Source organism: Photinus pyralis, unplaced genomic scaffold (assembly GCF_008802855.1).
Source record: "Photinus pyralis isolate 1611_PpyrPB1 unplaced genomic scaffold, Ppyr1.3 Ppyr1.4_LG1, whole genome shotgun sequence".
Taxonomy (NCBI): domain Eukaryota; kingdom Metazoa; phylum Arthropoda; class Insecta; order Coleoptera; family Lampyridae; genus Photinus; species Photinus pyralis.
In genome coordinates, this window is record NW_022170249.1 from 65758819 (window position 1) to 65784970 (window position 26152).

General features: G+C 35.7%; 1 protein-coding gene across 1 annotated transcript in view; it reads right to left on the bottom strand.

The window, feature by feature from the left end:
• Nucleotides 1–26152, bottom strand: part of LOC116159660 (beta-mannosidase-like) — a 503499-nt gene that overhangs the window by 372189 nt on the left and 105158 nt on the right. The gene's annotated exons all lie outside the window — the stretch shown is intronic.

The window sequence follows — 26152 nt, forward strand, 5'->3', positions numbered from 1 at the left end:
TTATACGGAATGTAACGGAAATGTTACTTTTTTATTTTAATTTGACTTTCGGATCGCTTAATTCTGCCATAAATTTCAAAATGCCATATATCAATTGCGTATCATTACCAACCTGCAAACCAAATTATAACTTTACATACTTCGAGCCATTATGATAATTGATGAAAATGACAGATTATAATGTTCCTGATTTATTTAACATAATTAATGTGACATTGCTTTGCTTTTGTTGTTTACTTATTGCTTCGCTAAGCATGAATATATTCGTATATAAGTAATAGGTACTCATCTCATTTATCTTTGAAGTGAAAATATGTTCCTTATGTGCCTGGTTCATCTCATTATTCATGAATATTTAATAAAAAGGGATATTGATTACTCAGTGGCACATTAACATGAATAGGTTATATTTTTTTCGTATGTGCAAGAGCCACTGTTAACGGCATACGAAATCATCCCAGCAAACACACTTTACGTTTAAAAACGGTTTTAAAGCGTTTTGAAAGGATAAATTCGGTATTGGTAGTATGGTATACGTTTTTGTGTAGACCGATTTTATACCTACGTTTAAAATACGATTTATTCATATATATATATATATAAATCATAGAGTTCACTTTCTACGTTGATAATACGTATATAAATAACCGTTTCTTAGCAATCGTTTTATAAACGTATATAACACCACTTTAATATACGCATATAATTCGTATATCAATGGGAAATAATAAACGCATAATATTCCTACAAGAACACAGCAACATCCGCCGGACATTTGTGCGTATTATATTTGTAGGGTTTTAGTCTACGCTACGCTTTTTATACGGAACTGTGTTGCTAGGGATTACTTTCAGTTGATTTATTATTTATATTTTAACAAATGAAACGTGTCTAGGGAACAATGTAAATTTAATAGATAATTATTGTACAATTCGTACTTATACAATGCGAGTGTAAAGTCTGGAACTATAGCACTTTTTATTTTTTGAAAATGATAGTGCAGGAAAAACAGCACGTGTATATCTCAATATTGTGTCGATTTAGATAGTGCTGTGTGCACTGGTCAGTAGACCAGAAAGACCGAACACAAAACACCAAAACAAAAACCTAGCTTATTATAACGGCAAAACTTCTCTCCAGCACAGAGGAAAGATTCGACTCTCGGTTAAACCCGTTAACTTCTATAACAGATAGTGGGTCCAATCAAAAACCTTAAACTACAAACTGATCCGCAAAATTTTGAATAATTCAAATGGACCTAGGGCAAGTATCCAATAAAAACACAGGTAAATTAGAAAAGACGTCGTTGTGAATGAAACACACGGAAATTACTTTGAAAATTACAAAAGTGCGATTTAATCTTAACACACAAATGGAAAATGGTACAAAATCACAAATAATTATTACAAAAAGACTAAAATTAAGACTTAACAGAAATTGAAATATCTAAATAAAAGGTATCCTTACACAGTTCTCAAAAACAATTACAATTTTCAATGAATGCACTTTACACTACATACATACATACATACATACATACATAATCCTTCCTCTTCTACCTTACGGTGTCGAGGTCCTCTCCATGCATCTCGATTGACCGCCAATTGTTCCGCCCTCTCCAATTCATTCCCCGTGCAGTCAGGGTCTTTCCTACCTCCCCATTCCATGTTCTAGCAGGTCTGCCTTTCTTGCGCTTTTTATCTACCCCCATTTTCCATATTTGTTTAACTTTTCTCTGTTCGCTCATTCTTGCCATGTGCCCGAACCACAGCAACTGCTTTGTTTCTAACTTAGTCAGTGTTGATATCACATTGCACTTATCCCTAATTTGTTCGTTTCTAATCCGATCACGTCGCGTTACTCCTATCGCCGCCCTTAAATACCGCATCTCGCACGCCTGGATTTTACTTCGGTTACTAGTGCTTAAAGTCCAAGTTTCACCACTATACAAAAGTACCGGTTCATACACAGTTTTAAATATTTTTATTTTTGTCTCTAAACTGACTTCCCGTTTTTTTATAAAAACTTTGTTTAGCGGGTAATATACTTTAGTAGCGTTTGTCACTCTATTAATTATTTCGGCTTCCATTTCCCCCTGCTCATTAATTACCGACCCCACATACCTAAAGTTTTCTACCTGCTTGATTGTCGTGCTATTTAATTTCACATTCACCCTTTGATGTTTCTTAGCTACCACCATCACCTCCGTTTTTTCGATGTTTATCTTCATGCCGTACTTTCGGAAACCTTCACTCCAAATACAGGTTGGCTTGCAAATCCCTCTCTGTGTTTGCCACAATTACCAAGTCATCAGCATATAGCAGTTCTGACACCAATACTCGCTGTAATTTATATACTCCCACATTTACTTTGTTGGTTTTGTGTCTCACATATTTGGCTATTTCATCCATTAGTGTAATAAACAATAATGGGCTTATCACACCCCCTTGTCTGACTCCACTTTTTGTATAAAATACTTTGCTTATTCTATTGTGTGTTCTCACTACATTCCTGGTGCTTCTATATATACTTTTTATAGCTTGTATTAGCTTCTGGTCAACATTTCTACTCCCTAATATGTCCCAAATCTTTTCTCGCGGGGCATTATCGAAAGCTTTTTCTAGATCTATAAAGCAGAAGTATATGGTGTTATTATATTGCAGGGTTTTTTCAATCAACTGTCGTAATGTGAATATCAGCTCCGTTGTACCTCGTCCCGGTCTGAAACCCGACTGGTTATCATCTAAAGTCCCTTCAACCACATCCCTCAACCTCTTTTCCAGTATCATCTCGTATACCTTACTGACCACATTCAGTAGCGAGATTCCTCTATAGTTCGCACAATCATGTCTATTACCTTTCTTATATATCGGTAAAATAGTTGCAAGTGTCCAGTCATGTGGTATTCTCTCTGTATTCCAGGCTGTTTTAATAATTTTATAAAGAAATTCTAGTCCTACTCCTTCCATATATTTAATCAGTTCTGCCTTGATATTATCCTGTCCGGCGGCCTTACCGTTTCTTAATTTACGCACTGCTTTTTGCATTTCTTCAAATTTAACTTCCTCCTCGCATTCTGGTCCGTTCTCTATAGTGGGCCCTTTTTCGTAGTAGTTTTCGTTAGTATCCCCTTTTAGTACTTCCATAAAATATTGTTGCTATCTGTCGATTATTTGCTCCTCCGACGTTAATATTTTCCCTTCTCTGTCTTCAATACATAACATCTTTGTTCCTTTGTCTTGTCTAAGATTTTTTATAGTTCTGTAGAGCAACTTAGCATTCCCTCTACCATCTCTTTCCATCTTATTACCAAATTCCTCCCACTGCCTGATTTTGGCAGCTTTAACCTTTTCTTTAACTGATTTTCTTTGTTGTCTGTATTTTTCGTAATTATTCTCCGTGCTATTGGCAAGATATACCCTCCAAAGTTTTTTCTTCTTAGCTACTTCGATTTTTATGCCCTCATTCCACCATGCCGTTAATTTACCCTTCCTTTCTCTAGTGACTCCGCAGATTTTTTCTCCCACTTTGCATACTGAATTTTTAAACATTGCCCACAATACTTCAATATCTTCTTCCTTCTTCCAATTAGTCTTCTGTAGTTCTTCATTCAAAATTTTATTATATGCTCTCCTAGTTTTCACCTCCTGTAGTTTGTGTACCTTAATGCTACCCTGGCTGTATTTCTGTACCTCCTTTTCTAAGCTCGTCTCACTCGCACCCTCTTTCTTCACTTTAATTTCCACCAGAAAATGGTCTGAACCTATCTCATGCCCACGTTTTACCCTTACATCTAAAATTGAACTCATGTGTGCACTTTGTACCAGAACTAGGTCTATAATATTGATTTTTCTCTCCTGGACTCCATTACACGGGTAAATTTGTGGATATCTTTATGTTTGTAAAAAGTATTACATCCTCTCATATTATTTAATAAGCAGAATTGAATAATACGTTGCCCATTACCACTCAATTCCCTTTCCCCGTAAGCACCCACCGGATACCCTTGTTCATTACTTATACCTACTCGGCCATTTAAATCCCCAATTATCATACACCTTTGTTTCACTTTGTCCGTTTCATCCTGCAAACAGTCCCAAAAATCATCCTTAATTTCCTTACACTCGTTTTCCGTAGGGCCGTATGCAATAAGAATTGACCACATGTTACATTGACTATTATCATTAATATCAATCCTAAGCAACCTATCTGTTATTACTTTCCAATACTTCACTTTGTGAAACCAATTTCTGTGAATAAGTGCACCCACCCCTGCTCGTGCTCGCTCCGTCTCCTTTACTCCTCCAAAAATCAAATAGTGCCCATTTTTTAACTTAATACATCCTTCTCCTTTCTTTTTTGTTTCTGTTAGTCCTATTAGTTTCATGTTTGTCTTTTCAAATTCGTCGATAATCTCATCCTCCTTTGTGTTCAGGCTTTGCGTATTCCATAACCCGAATTTCCATGTTTCGTTCCCTGCTATTTTTATTTGTCTTTGATCTTGGTTTAATTGCTGTTCTGCGTCCCTATTAATTGCCGTTTTCGTCTTGCCCCTTTCCGATGTTTGCCTCTTCTCATAATATTTGTTACGTTTGATTGAATACCTATTTCCTTTCTCGTTTCCATTTCGTATTGCCATGGTTGTCGTCTTTTCTATCTGTAGAGAAATGCCTGTCAGTTTTTTGATAGGCATCCCAGACTTAATGTCCTCTTTGACGATATCTCTTGCGGTGACCTTTGACTTATGGTTCTTCCCTTCTTAACCATATCCTCACCGCCTTCCTGATGCTCCTCAAATAGATCTTCCACTCCGTACTCCTCTCCATTTACTATTAATTTATTATATTTTACGTACGCACGATGCCCAGTTTCCTTTGCTTTTCTCATATGGGGGTTCAGTACTTTTCTTTGCTCAATTACATGCTTAGGGAAGTCCTCCGTTATAAACACGTCCGTGCCTCGCAAATTCTTTGTCATCTTCAGGATTTGCAATTTTACTTCAAACGTATTCAATTTCATAAATATTGGACGATTTTTATTCGCTTGGTTTCTACCAATGCGTCCTATTTGTTGGATTTCGGATTCTATGATTGCGTTTACACCTATATCCCTTAGCACGATTCGTATCTTTTCTTTTAGGTGTAAATCGGTTTCATTTTCCATCTCCTTTACTCCATGAACTATCAGATTATATTTCCTGGCATCTTTCTCGAGGAAATCCATTCTTTTATTTTGTTCGGTCACCATTATTTTGAGTTTTTCGTTCTCGGATTTCAGAGCCCGATTCTCGTTTTTAATTTCCTGAATTTGTCTCTGGCAGTCGTCTAATTTGTTTTCAATACGCTCCGATCTTCTATTCAAATCTTCCAGTTGACATTTAATGTTTTCCAGTACAACTTCCATTATTACGAGTTATTTACGATTGCTGGGTTTGTTGATAAACAGCGCGCGATATCTTATTATAACCTAATACGAGTATATAAATTTCTACTTACAGTACAATGGGTGTAAAAATTTCTCACTCAGGCACCCTGCTTTACACCTGACACTTTCTTTACAGGTTAACAGTGCTAAACGACTAACGACCGGGTATTCGCAGCATCCTCTCCTCGGGTAGACTAGGACGTTCCAATAGAAAAACTCAACTTCAAACTGAGTCATGTTTAAAACACACTTATGGGGGCGCCGACAAACACCTCTTCTTACAGCACTTTTGATAGCCAAAACTTCAAAACGTAGAACAATAATTAGCCGCGAATTCGGCTTCCGGCTACGCAAACGGAACTTCAATCTGACATTAGACGAAACTTTCAATACTGGCTGTTGCTTCAAAATAAATAATCATCGACGAAACTCGCAAAAAGCGAAATAAATACTTCTACGAAACGTAACTCGGTGCTGGACGTAGCAAAAAGCTGATTTAAAACTTCAACGGAACGTAGTTCCGCCGCCGAACTTGGCTAAAAGTGACGCTATCCTTCGTCACGTCCTATTTAAGGCGAAAACCCTTCTTCCGAAAATCAAAATTATAACAACCAATCATACACAGTTGACAACAAAGACTATCCCTTCAACGTATTTTTATAAATCAATTTGTTACCAGACATTAAGACTTAAATTCTAGGAAAAAATAAAACCTCATCTCTTAACTGCACAGAAAAGGCGATAAATCACATCCACCTGTCAATTAAATTAAGCATTTACATTTGATAACAGATAAAGACCAAACAAAATTCCCAGAAATTTCTACATTAAATAAAATAAAAATTTAAACAAAAACAACCTTGACCGCTTTCTCGTATGACAATAATCTCCGTGCCGTTACATATAGGGACAGACGGACAAAGTGCGGGCAATAGCGTTCAAGTGAACATTGATCTGCTCGTTTGTTGGTAAAACACAAACTTCTTTTTCTTAATGCAGAACAGCACCTCGGCTTCGTATAAAGGCAAAAAAACTTCTTCAACGAACCGCAAACTCTGCCTCAAATTTTACGGAAGAGAAACTTCTAACGACAGCAATTCGGTCTTGAACTTTTGCAATCAGCCCCTTCTAAACGCGCATTCCGGTAATTAAACGGTCTTTCCTTCTTCTAATGTAACCCAATTTGATAACCAATTACCAACCCTTGGTAATTGAGCAAAATAAACACTTATCACATGAAGCGCCAATTCGCGCATACGCCACTTTATATCTTGGAATTATTTCTACGAGAACAAAACAATTTTTGTCTGATTAAAACGCCACCTTATCTCTAAGCAATTACCTTAATCTTTTTTTAAATAAACGAAAAGCTCAATAAATCAAATTGGAACTGTCACAATACATTAACGAAACAGAATTATTAGCATGACGAAACATTTAACTCATAAATTAAAACACTCGGATTGATTTCAAATGCCTCGATCCAAACCTCAACGCATCATATTCCATTCTCCTTTACAATCTTCTGATTTAAAATCTTGGTTTGTTTCATATAAACACAAAAAAGCCTGGAAGGCGACAGACCTTTTATTACAGACTTCTTCATAACCGAAGGCCACATTCAGTTCAATGGATGCCGTCCACTGCAACTTGTGTAGCGACGAGATTTTTAGCGGGAAAGAAGTTAATATTAATTATATTAATAACAGTTGAGTATGCAAAAGCGCTGCACATAAACGGATTGTTTTTCTCGGAGTTTTATTAACACGATCGCCGCGTTACGTACTTTTCTTCCAACTTCCAAGTTTATACACAGGTTTAAAATATAGCCCTACTTCAATTAAGACCCACGAGCGTTTCTCTCTCTAATTTTCTGTAGGTATATAAATATAGGGGCCCGAGCACGCAGACCAAACGTAATTGCCACTATGGCGTTCCCTGTAATCCAATAATCTGCCCGTATTTCATTACTGTACCCACGCCTTGAGACGATTCTACGTAACCTCGCAGCTAGCTCGCAGGCCTCCTTATAGCTTGTTTATCGCCATACCTACTCCCGTTCAGCTTTCGTACGCAGCGGTACACATGTAAATTTTCGTATAGTCAAATGAAACACGAATTCGAAACAATGTAAAACTGCAAAGCAAGTTGTCGCTACAGTATATATTATTCTTCTCAGAAGTTGTCTCTTATCAGGTTTCTGTGTTGCCGCCCTTAGGGATAAGACCAATAGTAAAGGATACAATAAGGGGTGTCAGGTGGATGAAGAAATTTCTCTGAATATGTTGTGTTAATGTGAGGCATCTAACAGGTACAGGATCTTTGGAGAAACTAAGATGAACTCGGGAATGCTACAAGGTGCTGGGTCCCGCAGGATTTCTAGTTATTGACATCTTAAGAAATCCTGCGGGAACCAGCCGCTTCTGCATCAAAAAAGATGGGGTAGTTTTTCCCTAATTTGAATTGAGGAGTAAGTGGTCCGATTCTAGGATAGGCTTAATCGCCTCGCACAGAATACGGGGGTGGCCCACCCCTTTCTCTGCTATTCAACAACCCCTTAGTTTTAAGACGCAGGGTTGCCAGTATGACCTGCTTTCTCAAGTAGTCAGACAGTGTATATATAAGGAAGAAATCTTTAGCATTTCAAGATTTTTGTCGAAACTGGAAGGGCCCCTTTCGTAAATTACTTTTCGGGAAAACGGAGTATAATTTTGCTTTCTGTTATTTTTCAAAAGGAAAGAGGCCATCCCTACAAACGTCAAAGTGAATGCATGGGCGAATTTAAACAACACGTTTGACAAGTTGGCGTTTACAACACATTCCTTGAATGCTAAAATTTTTACCCCTGTATTTGTAATGTACTTATGTAGTATATAAGTAATATTATTATGTACGAAAGAAATCACGGCCAAATTGCCAATAGGATGGGTTCATAAAGAGAGCAATATAAAACTGCAAATAACGCGGGGAAATTTATTTAAAAGATTTCTCGCTTCTAGCTCTATATTTTTCTGAATTGCGGCAAGGTGGTGGTCGCGTCAACTAAGGAACGGTGTAGATTAATGGCCCGGGAGGGACCGTAGGGTAATAAATTCCCACCCAAGAATTACCGGCTTGCAACTTGCGAAATATGACAGTGTCATAAATTTAAGAAGTAGGATAGAGTTAGCAGCCGAAGCGTATAGCAGAGCGATATATCTATAGAACCCTAAGTTAACTTCACAGACCGCCGCGGTCTTGCCCTTCAGCAAGCTACATTATTTTTTCGTTTTCAAGAAGTGGGTGTTTGGATACCGCCATATTTTTCCTCTGGCATTGCGAGCAGGAAGCCGAGATAGTTAATGTGATTTATTCGTGGTGAGATAACTCAAGCCGACTTCAAATGATAACGTCAAGTGCAGAAGCGACTTCTCTAAAGTTTATAAGCCTCAAACTCGTCTTTACGCTAAGCCCACTTGAAACATTATCGAACCTTCTATCTGAACAGCTTTAAACGTATAAAGCCATAACATATTTAAGGTTAAAGAATGTCTTTCCACTCATGGTGTTCTGTCTTGTAGGCTGAGACAGCATTACACGCCGAGGAACACGATTAAACGAGATAAATCTAATGGTGAAACCTTGTTAAGAGTGGAGTAAATGGCAGCTCGAAGAGTCGAAGATTTAACACTACGTGTGCGAGAACTCGTGCTGACTTATTGGACACTTAGGTCGTGTTCCGAGAGGTGCACGATTCCTCATCATCATCTTATAAGATAACCTTAATTTTCCGGAATAAATTTCATTAAATTTTAATTATAAGACCGCATTGTTCCTTCTAAACCTCTTTTATAACTAACGTTAAGGTTATTTAATAGCTCTATGGCTTTACAAGATTTGATTTATGATGACAAGTCCTTGAAGCTATTGTTTGGTAATGTAAAGGCGCTGGGTGTGAATACCCGCGTGTATTGTCTTTATAAAACAATACTAACGTCATAATTCTTCCTAACTCTATCTGTATCTCGCCATATGTATTTACGAGTTAATATAAGCCATTTCTCACAACTCGACTAAAGAATCCTTTATACCTGCTGATCTTATCTTAAAGTAAACGATGCCGCATTATCAGTTTGGAAAAGCACTACTGAGCATCTTTGATCAATAAATAATCGACACTTCGCATAATTTGATTTTTTGTGGATCGTTGTCTTAAAGGCGGTGTCCCTACGTGTTTTCTTTGAGATCTTTGTCCATCTGTCCGTTTCTACTTCTAAATTTTTGTGATCGTTAATATTTAGGTGCGAAAAATGTATGACTATATTCCCAAACTGCCTTGACCCGATCGAGCAGAATTTATACTTACAGTGGTGACTCCCCTACAACCGTTTCACATATGTATATAATATTTCAAAATAATTGTAGTAAATTACTTATGGTACCGGAAAAAAATCCCGTCGTATAAAAATCAACGGAAAGAGACCCCCCGGACAAAAACCCGGAATAAAAACCCCGGGGGAAAAACCCGAAATATTACGCGAGAGCTAAAATTGTAGATTGTTTGCTGAAACTGGAATAAAAAACAACTTAGTTGAGATATTCTATTAACAAATTTTCTAAATTTACAATAAAAATACGTACCTAATTGTACTCGTATAATATGCTAAATTGCCATAACACTACCATTAAACCTAATATTGTGACTTATAGCCTCTAAGAAAGTTACCAAGTCTCTTTGACCGGCGCTGTATCCTTGGCTGATTTTTTTAAGTCAACTTTGCACAAGTACATATTTTGGTTTCTTCCTTTTTGGAATTAATCGACCTAAATTTTGTTGGTGCAAATTTGGTGTGGTTTGGCCGAATTAACAAATTGGCGATTTCGCCCCTCCTCGGTGTCGTTGTTTGCCCTTTCTCCGTCTTCTATTGTACTATGGTGGACCCTCGGCTGACCTTCTGTATGTTACTTTTGATTGAAGTAAACTAGCAGATTCTCGACACCTTGGAGAATATTTCCTTGTAGATACGCCATGCTTTCCTATGGGCAGAAAATCCAGTCCATTTCTGGTTCCTCCCTGTACCGACCCTCGAGGCCCAGGTTCATATTTTCTCCAAAAACAGTATGCATTGCTTGCATATCAGCCTTCTCGACATCCATATCGTAACGCATCGAAATAAGAACTTACAGAAATACGCTACAATTTGCTTATATAGTAAACGACAATTGTTCTCGAACGATTCGGAAGGTTTCTTGATTTTCTTGAGTTCTCAAGGCCGCTTCAGAATATTCTAGCGCACACAACTAAAATTGTAATAAAATTTCAAAAATTTCTTTATAAAGGTACTACAAGAACCGTTATCAAATTAGTCCCGACAATTTTGAACAGATGTATGCGCAGAGGGAAAATTCTTTGTGAGTTGATTACTGGGGATGTAAAAACCGATCCGTTTTTCTTCAGGTTCCCCCTCGGGTTCCCCTAAGCTCTTCTCAAGGTTTTAATGGGTTTCCCTAAAATTCTTCTTTTCTCAAGATCCGCTTTAAATCTTCCTCAAATTGCTTCTCACGAATCCTTTGATTCAAGTTCTTAAATTCCTTCTGTACATTTTCTCGTAATCCTCTCTAAGAGGCTCAAGTTGTTCCTAAGGTTCCTTTTCGCTACCACTCCGCTAATCCGATATGTATCCCTATCGCCTTTACCTGTAACTAAGTCTCAACCGCGCACCCTGAACTACCCCAGTGGAGATGGGTCGGCTGTTGAATACACCTGGACCGAGTAGCAGAGACAATTGGTATATCTGCTATTGCTCGAGTAATAAAACCGTATATAAAATTCTTAGTCTTGGTATTGCAAATACAAAAACCCCCATAAGCCGCCAACGTAACGGCAACCAAACATACACGGAATTATACAAGCGTAAACCAGCGTTTAGAGAACTGCACGTCGAAATCACAGAAGATTTCCAGTGCAAATATGTCCTATCATGCATAAATAAATTTGATAAACAAAATCCCCTTTTTAATATTGATAGCATTCGCCAGCAGGCATAACTGGCCCACCCACATTAAAATAAATTACTCTACCAGAGTAAAAGGTCATAAAATGGACAAAAATTTTCAATACCCGTTTTGGTATGGGGAGTGGTGGTATTTTCCGGTAGGTAGTCTGGAATTGAATCTGTTATGGTTTACCTGTGAATCAAGAGTGGTCACGTTGAAATTTTAATTGACAACACACTTAAAAAGTGTTGCAAAATTCCTCCGTTAGATGTCGCCTGGTCTTGTCCCTTCTTAATATTCCACTTTTTGCTTCTCCTTGTTTCCACCGATAATGTATTAATAATTCCTGTACATTCCCGATCGATACCAGAATTACCTTTTCGTTTATTTTCGATTCACCCGATAGCTTTCTGTTTTATTCATTTCTTTTTATTTTCTCAACACCTGCAAATTGATATTTGGTTTTGATCCCTTTAGCCATCTTACCTGGCTTGCTAGCCGTAACGACAATTCGAGTAGAAAAATACCCTACTGGCTTTCGTTACCTAGTAATTTATTGAGCCCTTGGGTTCGTGTTCTAAGGGCGCTAGATCTGACTCGAACACGATTGATACAGTCCTCCGAGATAGCCGAAAGAACTGGCTTCTAATAAGGGTGGTTTGAATCGATCAAAAGATTCTTTTTATGGGACTATCAAAGCCCTTTAAAACCATATTTTAAACGTAAGTGTGTTTGCTGGTATGTTAACGAAATGTAATGTTTAGAGAGGTACAACTACAGGTACGTCTATTCATTTCTTTAATGTTGGTAGTAATTAATGCTTTGCCACATGTACTTGAAATTAGTTTCGGGTATTAAATAGTTGCTCATAATGAAAAAGAAGCAGCTAGCGCGGCAAACCGAAAGAAAATACAATTAAAAAGGAAATAATAAGCTACAGAAAGTTTCACAATAATTTAAAATCAAATGGCAACATAATTTAGAAAAGAATTTCTGTTTAGTGGAATTAAAGTGGGAATTTCGGCAATATTTAAATTTTACAACATGTGATTTATAACAGTATTCATATGTAAATACTAAAATAGTTCGGGTTTAATTTATAAGCTATAAATTTAAAATAAATGAGGGGAATTACAAAAACATGGAGCTAACATATTGAGTGGGCGTGTATTAATGTCTTTCAGAGGCAAAGCTGTGTGTGATGACAGCCGAGACATCTAAGATGCGTCGTAAAAAGCAAATATATAGGAACAGTAAACAAATATTTTAAAATCGTCGGCCCAAGGACCTCTTAATTAGAAGAAAAGATAATTTAAGTCCAATAAAATATGGTGAGTTATTGCTCCTTTCAAATATCGTACACCTTTAATTAGTTGTAGAGGAGTAACTTGACATTTATGAAGTAGGTTCGTATAATATGTCGGCGGTCCGAGGGCGCAGGTAATTAATGATGTGTAAATTAAAAGCCTGTAGCCGTTTCGAAAAGATTTCTCTGAGGATATGTAAATTAGACAGTTGTTAAGGTGCGCATTGTAAGATTCTCTGTCAACGTCAGACAGCCGACACTGCGGCATTCATTTTCCTGTGTATACAAGTAATTGTATCCGTTTCAAAATGTTTTGTAGCTATCGAACAGTTTTTACGATTTACATAAAAAGACAACATAATGGTGGAAGAACTTGATCCCTAATGAAGAAAGCCTTAGAACTTATATGGCCCACCTACGACCAGGTATTTTTATGTTCTCTTCGAATAAAATAAATTTTAAATATTCATATGATAACATATTGAGTTAGACTGGCTTAGGCATTTCCTTATAGTTTGGTAATTAATTATTGACATTAACGTTTATGATCTTTTCATGTTAAATTATAAATTATGTGGCAATTAACTACTTAACACATGTAGCCTCAATTTTAAATTAGTGAAATGGATAATTTATAACACACATGTTTTAAAAAAAAACAATGTAAACCTCTTGGCTTCGAGCTGATACAGTTTATGTATGACTTTTGTTGAGGTTATTCTGGTAAATTTTATTATTATGTAAAATAGCACTATTAGTCTCAAGGTCTCAAATTGTCGTTTATATGTTAAATAATGGAGGACGGTTGAAAGTAATTTGGGGCTTCGCCACATAGTCTGTGAGTAATATCATTATCATGACTCCAATATGGTGTAGGTAAAAATGCCGAAGAAAATGCAAATGTAAAGTGCTGGTACTCAATTTATTAAAGTTGGGAAAAAAATTAATTACTTAATCCTATACCTTTGTCTAAATGCTTTATAAACAATGCGGTTTTATTTTTCAAAATTATTGATTAAAAAAACTACTTTTCTCATTATCGATTGTGATAATCAATTACCATATAGTTCTTCGTTTAATTAGTGAGTGATCTAATTTCGCATGTAGTGAATTGAAAACGTCGCAAATAAAAAAAAATAACGATTTAAGTCGATATCACGATACTTGCAATAATTCTTATTGATTGTAATGGAACTCTACTTAAGAAGCATTTTCGCCCCACTCGCAGCCACGGAATTTTTAGAATCGAATTTGTAGACTTGAATACCGTGATGTTTTTTGTTATTTGCGACATTTTCAATTAACTACATGCGAAATTAGATCACTCGCTAGTAGGCGGGGGACACTTTGTAGTTCGAAGGCCCAATCTTTAAATGAGTATAACTTTTGTTTGAAAAAAAACTGTTCGACAGTTTGGTTCCTTAACTCATCAGGTACGTATACAACAAATTTCGTGGAATTTTCTCCATTTTCGTTGCCCGGCCAAGAATTGCAGTGGAACTTTTTTTTCAAATTTTCAAAAAATAATTCCAGATTCGTCATTTTAATTTTCAAAACCCCTCAGATACCAAATTTCGTCAAATCAGAATTTTTTTCGCACCCCGAAGTAGGGGTGTGCCCTTTCGTGGTAGGAATTTTGGAAAAAAATTTTCAAAATTGGATAGGGCATACTCGAAAACCTATTCAAAGACGTGCCACCCATCTTTGTAACTCTTATGGTTGCTGAGAAAAACATTAAAGAAGAAATCCAAATTTCACCACTTTTTTGGGGGTGGCTCCCAAACGAAACACGTTGAACCCTCGGTTTATTTGGAAAAAGTGCTTGTCTTGATGTCCTCTATCATCCGATTTTTTTTACATGCCGTCATGTAACGCCCTGTATAAGCAAACAAATTGCGTTTCAGTTCAGTTCTAATTTCAACGCCGAAGTAATAAGTACTTCGCGCTATTATAAATTGTGTATATGCCAATGATAAATAATATTTTGACTATTATAAATCAATTCGTTGACGGTTATAAATTTATTGTTAATTAGTTATAAATAAGCACGTATTTAATTTTACGTTACACTTGTTGTCAGGTACGGGGTTGTGTTCTAATGAAGAATTAGTTATTTTATGCCAGTAGTTACCAGAACTACATCACAAAGAAATGGAACAACTGCTCCAATTAATGCAAGAAAAGGAAGCTCGTCAAGATAAACTCGGAGTCGGTCAAGCTGAAATGAAAGGCGGTCAAGATGAGATGAACGCTGGTCAAAATGAGATGAAAAGTATGGTTTGAAGCCGCTGTCGAAACCAATAAGTGGACAGTGGAAGAGAAGACAACTTTCCTGATAGTTGCGTTGCGTGGAGATGCATTGGATGTGTTGCATACGATTCTAGAACACCAGCAAAAGGATTTTAAGAAAATTGTATCACGGTTAGAAGCTGCATATGGAGATAAACATTTATAGCAGGTGTATTAGGGCTAAGGAATGCAATCCCGCAGCAAAATTTCGATCTCGGTATTTGCGGGATTCTTAGATATTATAGTTTTTTTTTCAGATTTGTATTAGCGAAACACATAAACACAATAGTAACGTACCTATACAGGGTGTCTTTTGGGAGCTTTAGTTAAACGTATCTGGGAAAGTGACGTAGGTTTTTGAAGATTTGTACTTAGGAGTTACTGCGAATTATGACGCTGAAATTACTCCATTAATAGGTACTTTTACAATTATAAATCAAAATCGAGTTCACCTTTTTCGATAACCCTGTATATCTAGATAGTAAGTATGCATGACAACAAAATAGCATGAATAACGCCTAGTAACCATTTTCAAAATTGTATAACGGGTGTATTTGATAAACCCCAAATAGGCACACTGCTTTAGTTAGGATAGCTTTTAATAAAATCCGTATACAGGGTGTAGAAACGGTTTACATCCCATAGGGATTTCAATGCTAATTCATTTCTTTATATCGAAATTTTTTCTCCCCTAATTAATTTAGAACCAAGTTGTAGTAAATAGGTTTCTTGTAGTTTAAAAAATTTTGCGTCTGGCCATGTCCTTATTTATGATTTTTCAATTCGGTAAACTGGAAAAAAAATAAATTAGAACTTAGCATATGGGTAAAAATCTAATTTTTGTTTCAAGAATTTCACGCCACGAGTGATTTTTACTAAAACGCTACTTTATAATGTGGGACATGAATAGAATAGGCACACAATTTTACAACCTACAACAAATTTTTTACAACTTTGCTGTATAATAATGAGTAGAGTAAATATTTTAATATAAAGAAATTACCATTGAAATACCTATGGTGCGTAAACCAATTCTACACCCTGTATGTGGTTACGCCATTGAAATAGCTATATCATGTATCCTACAGTTTCGCTTCTTTGAAATTATCCCTGTCATGTGAAACTACGTTCCGCGGATATTTTAAAAAGCATCTTCTACGTAAGGATTAGGGCGGTGCAAACCAGAGGTAGGTAGTTTTGTGTTATTACTATTCTATTATATAAGCGAAAATAATTTAGAGTAATTTCTAAAACTAATCGCATTACACATCACCATAATTTATGCCCCTAATATTTATATCTTCATTTCCATTGTATAGTAATGAATAGAACCTGTGAAGTCGCTTCAGAAGGTTGCTTCTCGGATCCAGGTGCGAACAATGACTAATGTGTATAACTCTACGGGATCCACTCATACCTATTCCTTCATGGGAATAAATCTCATCGTTCCGTGTATCTAATTTAAATACATCCATACTACACAAAACTAAAATGAATGATCCTGTTTATTACACAACGTAATGAACGGTCAAATTTGAAATGCATGAGATTATAGGAGATGCCCCATTAACCGCTGTATTAATTAATCTTTATGCTTTATTCTTCCGTGCTGTTCATGTAGTGAACAAAGAACTTCTGCAAACATTTTTCGTATAATTCAACTTTCGAATCTACAACGGCCCATCTGCCGAAAAAAATTTGGTAATACTAGGTCCACTACCTACGGTGAAGTCATCTATCTGCGTAATCTAAGGTGGACCACCCGACCATCGGGAGATAGTAGCCTACTTGAATACTACTGGCCCCCGACGGTGAGGTTCTTGACAGCTAAGATAAACTGGCAACCGTGGGTGGTGGCTTGTTGTCGCGGACTTAATGTTCATGTATCCATTATTTATTCCTTCTTTTTCTTAGACAAAAATGGTCTTTATATGGGATTCGTGACACAGTTTTCATTTTAAATAGTGTCTCTTATTGATAGTTCCATTTCACTTTCGCTCACAAGGATCCTAAAATATAAAAAAAATGTTGGTGTTGAGTCATTAACTTTATCACTTCAGATAGACTAAAACTAAGTTGCTCATAAAATCATAAATAAGAGACTCAGTCACCAAAAGCTCTTACGAACGTAAGGGTAAATACATATATTTTTTTACAAATACCATGGCTGCTTACAACTTTTGACGTGAGTACGTTTAAGACGACTTCATAAATTATTGTTAACACACTTTAAATTATTGCAAAATAGCGTACATTACCAGGCAGGTCGCATTCATCTTACTACTTCGTAATGTATACGCGTTGAAATTAAAACGAGCACGTGTTAGGAATGGACATTTTTAGTTTTATGTTATTGGTATACGCCTTAAATTCCAGTATGTGAATTATTTGCAAATGTAAAACGTACATACCTAAACAAAAAAAGTTAGACTAAAAATCTGTATTTTTTGTCTTTGATACAACACACAAAATTTTGCCTATGAGCAAATTAACTGCCTCAATGATAACTGATGCACACTAGTGAAACATTTTGAACCTCTGTAACCATAAATTGATTTGCACTAGGGGCACAGGGTGCCACAAATTTTGCGCTGATTATACGCTTGTTGTGTGGTACATTATATGAAACTGAACATTTTACAGAGTTGCAATATCAAAACAAGTAGCAAAGTACCATTACCACCTAATTTAGGTGGTAATGAAAGTACTCCATATGCATCGTTGTGCGACGGATCGAGGGTTTATTAGCAAACTCATTTTATGTTACAGTTTCATTATGAAGGACACTTTTTGTGTTGAAATGTAATCTGTATGCAACGAATTGTAACACAAAGCTTGCTTCAAATCCGAGCATTCTACGATGATTCCTTCGACAGCAGCCTTTGCAGCCGACCGATCGACCGATCGACCGACCGACCTACCGAACAGCCAACGTAATAGTAGTAGTATGGGGATTTCGTAAACCGTAAGAGATATTTTATGTAGAGCAAGTTTCCCTTTCAGAGTTTCTTCTCAGTGTAGAAATAACGAAGTTATGCTTAAAAAACTGATAAATGTCATTTTCGAAAATACCCTGGCGTTCATTCATTTTCAAAGATATCAAAAAATAATGTTAACAAACCCTTAGTGATTTTTTATCAGCTTAATTCTGATAGTGCTAAAACAAAATTTTTATCACTTGTGAGTTTCGACTAAATCATATCAACTTTCATATTTCTTATCGACCCCGTATTGGATTTTTATGTCATTTGATAATTGATAGAAACAAAATTACAAAATCAGCAATGCTAAACACTTAGTATTTAATTTGGGAATCAACCTTGCATTTTTGCCTCGAAGTTTATAATGTATTTCTTATGGAAATTTAACCATGGAATTACTGCCATAAGAAATACATCGTAAACTTCGGGGCAAAAGTGCAAAGTTGATTTCAAAATGGCTCCCAGACGTAACCGACCCCACATCATGTAGCCCCGTCCCTAAAGTTGTTAATTTCACGGCCCCGCTAGGCACAATGTAAACTCCTCGTCTTTAAACAAGCGTTCTTCTACGGACCCACATTTGCTGCCATCCAGGCAGCCAGCCAACCGGCCAAAGTAAGATTAAAAACCACTTTTTTACAAATAAACTTGCAAAAAAGCGCTAAAAAATGTGAACACTGTTTTCCGAATTATTTTTTTATCTTGGCCATCTGACGAGGTTAATCTACATGGTATAGTACAGGGCAACCTAATGAGATTTCAGTATTTCATGTGCTGATCACAAATGCGTGTGATTGTTTCCATAAATGAATTTACCTAATAATAGAAAATACGAATACATGGAGCAAATATTTGAAATCCAAATGAGGCAGTAAACTTATGGGCGCTATTAGAGATAGGCACCACATGATTTCTCTTGTCAAGAGAGCTTTTCTGGGAGGCCGTTCAATTATTTGAAATTATTTGCAAGCCACTGTTGCATTTTTGGCACCGTTTGTTGCAAATCTAGCACATCGATAGCAACATTAGCCTTGAGTAGGGCCATTTTTGTGCATGGAATCATGTTTAGGTCGTGGGAGCTTATTGTAGAAGATTTATTAAGCATGTAGTGGAGGAAAATAACCTGATTTGAAAACACGTTAACAGGCGTAGGTACATTGTGGTTTTTACTTAGAATTAACACGCTGTTTTTTGTTCCCGATGTGTGCCTCTTATCTACTTAAAAGTTTCTGTGTAATGCCGTTGGAGGTAGTAACTGCTTGCTAATTTAATTCATAAAGCTAAGAAGTCTTTGACGTTGGACAGAGAAAATGTGAATACGTTTTTAGTGAAAGCTAGTAACAAAGAACATTTGTTAAACAAGGTACCTGTCTGTTAAGGGTATGCCCTGAATAATAATTTACTATTTTTAAGTAGTTCTTATATTCGGAGTAGCTGGTGGATGCAGGCGACAGGAATTAGTTTCATTGGAAACCACGAATATTGAAGATCATATAATTCACATTATAGTCAAACTTGTGGAAATGAAAACAAAGACGGATCGATCTTTCATGATTGTGCCCGGAAACCTTAAAAATTTGGATTTGTTAGACTTAATTCGAAAATACATGGCACTTCGTTCTCCAAAGACACCTTATCGCAGGTTTTTCGTGAACTACGTGAAATAGAACTGAACGGTGCAACAAATAGGGGTAGGTACACAAAATTGCAAGTGTACCAAGTATTGTGGCCAAATTTTTAAAGTTAGAAAATCGATCAGCGTACATGAGTCATTGCTTTCGTCGTACATCGGCCAGTATTCTGGCAAATGCTGGAAAACGACTGGAGGATGGCGTTCATCAACTATTGCGAAAGGCTATATTGACCAATCTGACAATTCTAAAATTAGTGTTGCCAGCAAAATTTTGGAAACGGAAACCATTATGGCAAATTCTTCGTTCATAAATTTAAAAGCCGTAGAGACCACAGAAATATTGCATCGGGTACATCGGGAATTAACATTACCAACAATAACAACTGTGTTATTAACATTAATTTAGTATATTTATTGAAATGTATAATATAGATATGTGTTCTTAAAATTATAACTTTCTGTTCCGTGTACTTCTTCTTTAAAACAGATCGTTATTTTAAAATGCATTTTCCGAAGAAATTGACAGTGACAGGAGTCCAAATTACTTTATCATTATGGACTAGTCCAATAAAGTAGCAGATTATGGACGCTAAACAGTGTCATAACTCAGCGTATCATGATCGAGTCGAACATAAAATGTTTTCATAAACGAGAAAATACGCTTCCATTTAAACTGACCTAACTTTAGCATTAAACAAGACTGACTGCCTCTTCAAAAACCCTCGATAATGACAAAACTAACAGTTTTGCAAAGAAATACCCTCAAATACGGTACCAACAGACAAACGCTTGACTAACAAAAGGTCTCGTTTAACGTCCGTTTGGATTATTTAAGCCCTTGTCCCTTTTAATTTGCTTACTTTCTCCTTCCTTTCTAAAATAAGGCGCATCTTCAAAAGATCAAACTGTCCTTGTGTTCAATACGGTATTAACACCTCTTTATCTTGAAATTTAATTATCGTACACAGCTATAAGAAAACTTCTCATCTATGACCGGAGAAAAACATGAGATATAACTTTTATAAATAAGACGCAAATAATTTCTATACGTTCCGTATCATGTGCAAAGGCAAGGTCAGTAAACCACTCACAAGGATTTGTCCATTAAACACAGGTACACTACCGCTCAAAAGTATTCAGCCACTAACATTTTTGTAATTTTTTATTGCTATATACTAAATTAATGGTGTTTTATATTCGCTTCAAAAGACTTTTTTCCAGTCTTCAACAGTCCAATCGTGGTGTTGTCGAGCCCAAATTAATCGTTTCATTTTATAATTCCTCTTTCCCTAACTGATAACTCTCATTTTCCCCATTTCAGCAATGTTATTGAATAAAACTTACCAGAAATGTTTTTTTTGCATTTGAACTTCTCTACTGGTAGTAGAATAAAGGCAGATGAATTATGAATTATTATCCATAAACTGGTCAGCTGGGTATCAAGAGTAAAACTGAAGAAAGTTGTTTACATTAAATGGCCATGATTTTCTTTAGAAAAAGGGGTTAAAAACGATAGGATGGTAAGGCGATGATTAGGTTTATAATATACAGTGAATAAACTTTTAAATTTTATCCAATTTCCTTTTTATCGGCCAATAACTGGATGGCTGAATACTTTGTACGGTAGTGTACTAACATAACCCTTAAAAGAAATTATTATCATTATTATGACACGAGCAGCCTTCGCCACGCCGAAAATCTCGATATTGACGATAATTTTATTATTTGAGAAATTCAGCACCCTAAACACCGCCCGCAAAAGTCTAAAAGAAATAATTAACAAATTTTTAATTAACGATTGATATCATTTACATCAACAAAACGGAATAAAAATGAAAAAAATTAACATGAAGAAAATTCTTATCTCTTAGATATTAATTTGGGCTCAATCTCAATTAAACATAACCATTTACAGATGAAACAAAATTTATTTAACATCAATCAATCAAATAAGTTGAAAGAAATATAGGCACTCAATGCCAGATAACACACAGCACGCAACGAGTAATGATTAAATCAATTAAATTTAAATAAAGTTCTAATTACCTTAAGTCAAATAATCCTTATCATTTGGTCGTAAATACGTTTCTCGCAACTACGCACTAACACATACCACAAATTTCTGATTTTCTTAATTTTAGGTATTTAGGTATTTGGTATAAAACATTCTTATCAGTTCTCTTTTCCTTCCATTACAAGAAATGCTCTTAGAACAAGTGCTTTTAACAGTTTTCACGCCATTTCAGAGAGCAATCAAATATAGATTTTTTTTAGAAAAACATTTAATTAAGTAACCGTGGTATTTAATGCAACCTAAAGTAGTACCCTTTACTAATTACTTTTTTTAAGGAAATGTCACATAAACGGCTGATAATTAAGGAATGAAGGATCAAATTAAAATAAGTAACAAAAAAATTGGGTATAATTATGGCTCATGTCCTGTGACCTAGGACACATACTTTGCTAATCACTTTCATTGTCATCTACGTAATAAGGTTGGAGTTATTGCCTTCTTTATATGTAAGTTGCCCACCAATTTTTTTACTTTAGAAATTTAAATCCAATGAGCCAGGAGAGAACAGTTCTCCGGGTATCAATTATTACGCCGGCATTTGTTTCAGAGTCGAAAAAACAATTAACAAATTGATAGACGTGAATGTACGAGCTAATAGAGATCGTTCCAGAACTAAAATATGATTGCGCAGAAACCAATTTTGGTACGAATGCAAATATACTATCTAACCCAAAAATGTTGGCTTTTGTTATGTTCGAACTCAGAACAATAAATAATACCTACTCTGAGTGTTTTAACTGTTCACAGCTGTTTTACAATTTATTCGAGTACAGAAAGGCGGATTGTCCTTAGTGATCATTAAACAAACGCACTTTGAAATGACATCATACAGAAAACATGATAATCGGACACGTAAGTTCATGTAAAAAACACATGCCCAATAGCACTTTAACACACAAGACTCCAAGAATTTAAAATGTGTCCAGTGTGCCTATGCAACGAATGATAAATCTAACTATAGAACACATTTCTTAACATACAAGGTCAACGAGGATTTAAAGTGTGCCCAGTGCGGTTTCATCATCAGGCACAAATCCAGTCTTAAAGCACATTTTAACAGCTAACATTTGTCAAGACACGGATCCTACCAGGACTTAAAGTGTGACCGGTGTAATTTTGTCACAGATCCAATTTTAAAACACATTTGTTAATACACAAGACCAGTAAGAATTGCAAATGCGCCTAGTATGAACCACAACACTGTCAACACCTTTATGTTTTAAGCATCTAAGGAAATAAATACGCCACACGCCAGTGAAATGCCGGGAATGTCAAGCGAAAAAACTGCACATCGTGTTTAGGGCGAATATTTTCATTTAAGATTTATTTCGCACGATAGCGAAATCCCGAATATATCCGACGCGCATTTCAGTATCTTTTAATCTCTATTAAGTAATAACCACATTGTACGCCTATTGTTTCCAAAGCTTTTCTAGCAGCACTCGTATGTTTAAAATGAAAATCTAGCAACGTAACACCTTGCTAATAATAATAATGGCGACAAAGAGCTCTTTATTTTCTATGGATCTGTATTATTGGAAAATTTTGCCGATAGAGAAAATATTATACACATTCAAATTAACGATCGCAAGGTTAATTTCAGAAAGACGCACGAATCCACCACAGCAAATAAATTTTGGATTGCTTTTCCAACGTCTATCAGCATTACACTAAATGCGAAGATGTCAACACATCCCAATGCCATTATTTTCTATCTCATAATATTCTCGTACAATAAACCTAAAACTTTGGCACATATTAGCCTAGATCACAATGGATTAGGCGATGACTTGCACGATACCTAGAATAATATAACCAATTTGTGATGAATTTATTACTATAAAGCGCCTTTCTGTCAGGTGTGCGAAATTTTTCCAACAAATATCTGCAAAAGTCATGAATTAGTAATAACTACCTATAAAATTATTTTTAAAGCGACATGAACCACACATTACAATAAATCATGATGTTTATCTCATCTTCAGCTGCTGGTACACTAAACGCCATAAATTATTTTTACCCAATGGGAATACAAATTCGTTTATATATATACAAATTAGCTATTGGCTAACTAACTCTAACAAGTTTTTTTTTGTAATTTTATGCACGTTTTTAAAAAATATATTGTAAAATGTAAATTTTAATTTATCAAGCTGTAAAATAACTTATGTTTAATGTCAGGTGATGAGTTATTTTAGTACGCTTATATTTCGTTGGAGGTTTATAAATTATCATCACTATACATAACATATTTTATCAGCCGTAACAGATTTAAATGAAGTGGTACAGTGATGAATATGCGGTGGCAAATTGAGAAACCTTCAACCCCGATAGAAGACAGGCAGCTAAACCCGAACGCCCACGGAGCTATTCATCTCCAAGTTAAATTTATTTCCTCGGAGGTTCAAGATGCAAGTTACAACATCTATCTTTTTGGCACACACTTTTACAAGAATACTATTTCACTTTTTCCAACCGTCTCATAAATTACCCCCTTTATTGTTTTTTGTCTCTTACGTATTCTCTGAACAATACCAAGTTGAATAATGAAGACATTTTTCTTGAAATTCCGCTTGAGTATTCACTTAAATTGCCTATAATGTTCGAATGCTAATTAAAATTTTTGATTAGAGGTAATTAGAGCTTAACTGCCAACTGCGCTCATATAAGGAAAACCTTTTAATGGAGAATGTTGATTTTACGTGGTTGAACGTACTTCATTAACGGAAGGCATGTGTGTTCTGTCAAGGAATGAATTATGTTTTCCTTTCTACTGTTAGACAAGGTACTACAAAGACAAACGCCGCTGACACTAAGGAAAATAGTATTTAATCATAAATTATAGATGCAGGACATCATAATGCGTACATATGCCACTATTTAAGGTAAAACATACTGATGAGTTCAAAGATGGCTTTTTATTATGTTGCACGGACATTTTCACAAGGAATACAAATACTACCACTTTAAATATTAAAGTATGTACTCGTATAACTGCTTTAAAATTATTTACTGAACTTTAAAAAACAAAACGTGAATATAAAATGACATTATTTTAAAGAATATCGTTGAATACAAAACGGTCAATTACAGCAATGGAATAGTAATTTTTAACAAGTTAAGTTTATATTAACGTCATGGAGTGCAGTTATTTAAACGCAAGCACGTCCGATTCGAATATTTTCGTAAATACTAGTATGGTGGTGCTCAATTTTACTCATTGCCTATGATCGCAACTGTCGGGAATCAAGAGGATGGTGTTCAAACAACAAATTCTATTAAAATGCGTCTTAGATTATCAAAAACATTTGATGGCATTGTAAAAAAGCCGATTGGATTTTTCTAAAAAATAATTGTACTACCTATATGTATTCGAAGAAACGTTGTGAATGATCTGAATTCGGAACGCATATACAGCCAGGAAGTTGCTGACAGTTTTTTGGATGGACTGAAACTGGTTAAGGAAGTACGCCTCGTTATACATTTACACGATGGCATAAGTGATCAGTTACATTTCAAGGACAAACAGTAATAATGAAGTAATTTTGAAGACGCAGATGTTAATTCCTTAATTGGTATTTGGATGTAGGTATACACAGGGTGACCCAAAAGGAATGTGCAATATTGTGGGAAATTAAAGTAGAGGTTATTTGAAGACAAAAACGCAAATAAACTTCATTCTTATTTTCAATCGTTTCCAAAATATAGCCAATGTTTTACTACTACTACGTAGCATCAAGCCAACCCTGTATCCGTTCCTTGCCCCTGCATAACCTCACGTATCACAATTTTTGCGCGGAATTCTCTTATCTCAAATAACATTTTTCCACGAAAAACACGCAGTTTTTGCTCATTAAAACGCATTCTTATCTCTAATAAATTACATTAACCTTTTAACAAAATAAATTCAATCAGAACTGTCACTTGAATGATTTAACAAAGCAAAATTGATAAAAATAAACGATAAATTGCCCTAGATTTAACAATTCTAGGAATTACGCTTTTATAAGGAAAATCTGCAATCACCACACTTCCAATTATGTAAATTTCTATTTTTGACGGTAACACTTTTGTAAAAACCACATATTTCTTATTTAAATGTAAACTTCTAGCTCGGCCTGAAGATTTATTTATTTATTTATTATCCCTCTCTTGTCCTGGGCCCTCAACAGGCTTGCGCCCAATTACAGAGTGACCCGCATAATGCTTTTTAGAGGTGCCTCTGCAGAAGGTCTTAAACTACTCCGGTATTTACCTTACGAATTAGGAAAACTGCAGGAAAACCTAATTCGGAGTAGCCGGCAGAATTCTCGAAACTGGTCTAATGTAATTTCCATCCCTGCCACAGATGAAAAATTCACCTCAACCCAGGTTCGAACACCCGACCTCCGGATTTATAACTCAACGCTCTACCATTGAGCCATAATGCCGGGGAGATGTCAGTCGAAATCGATAGCCTACATCATCAT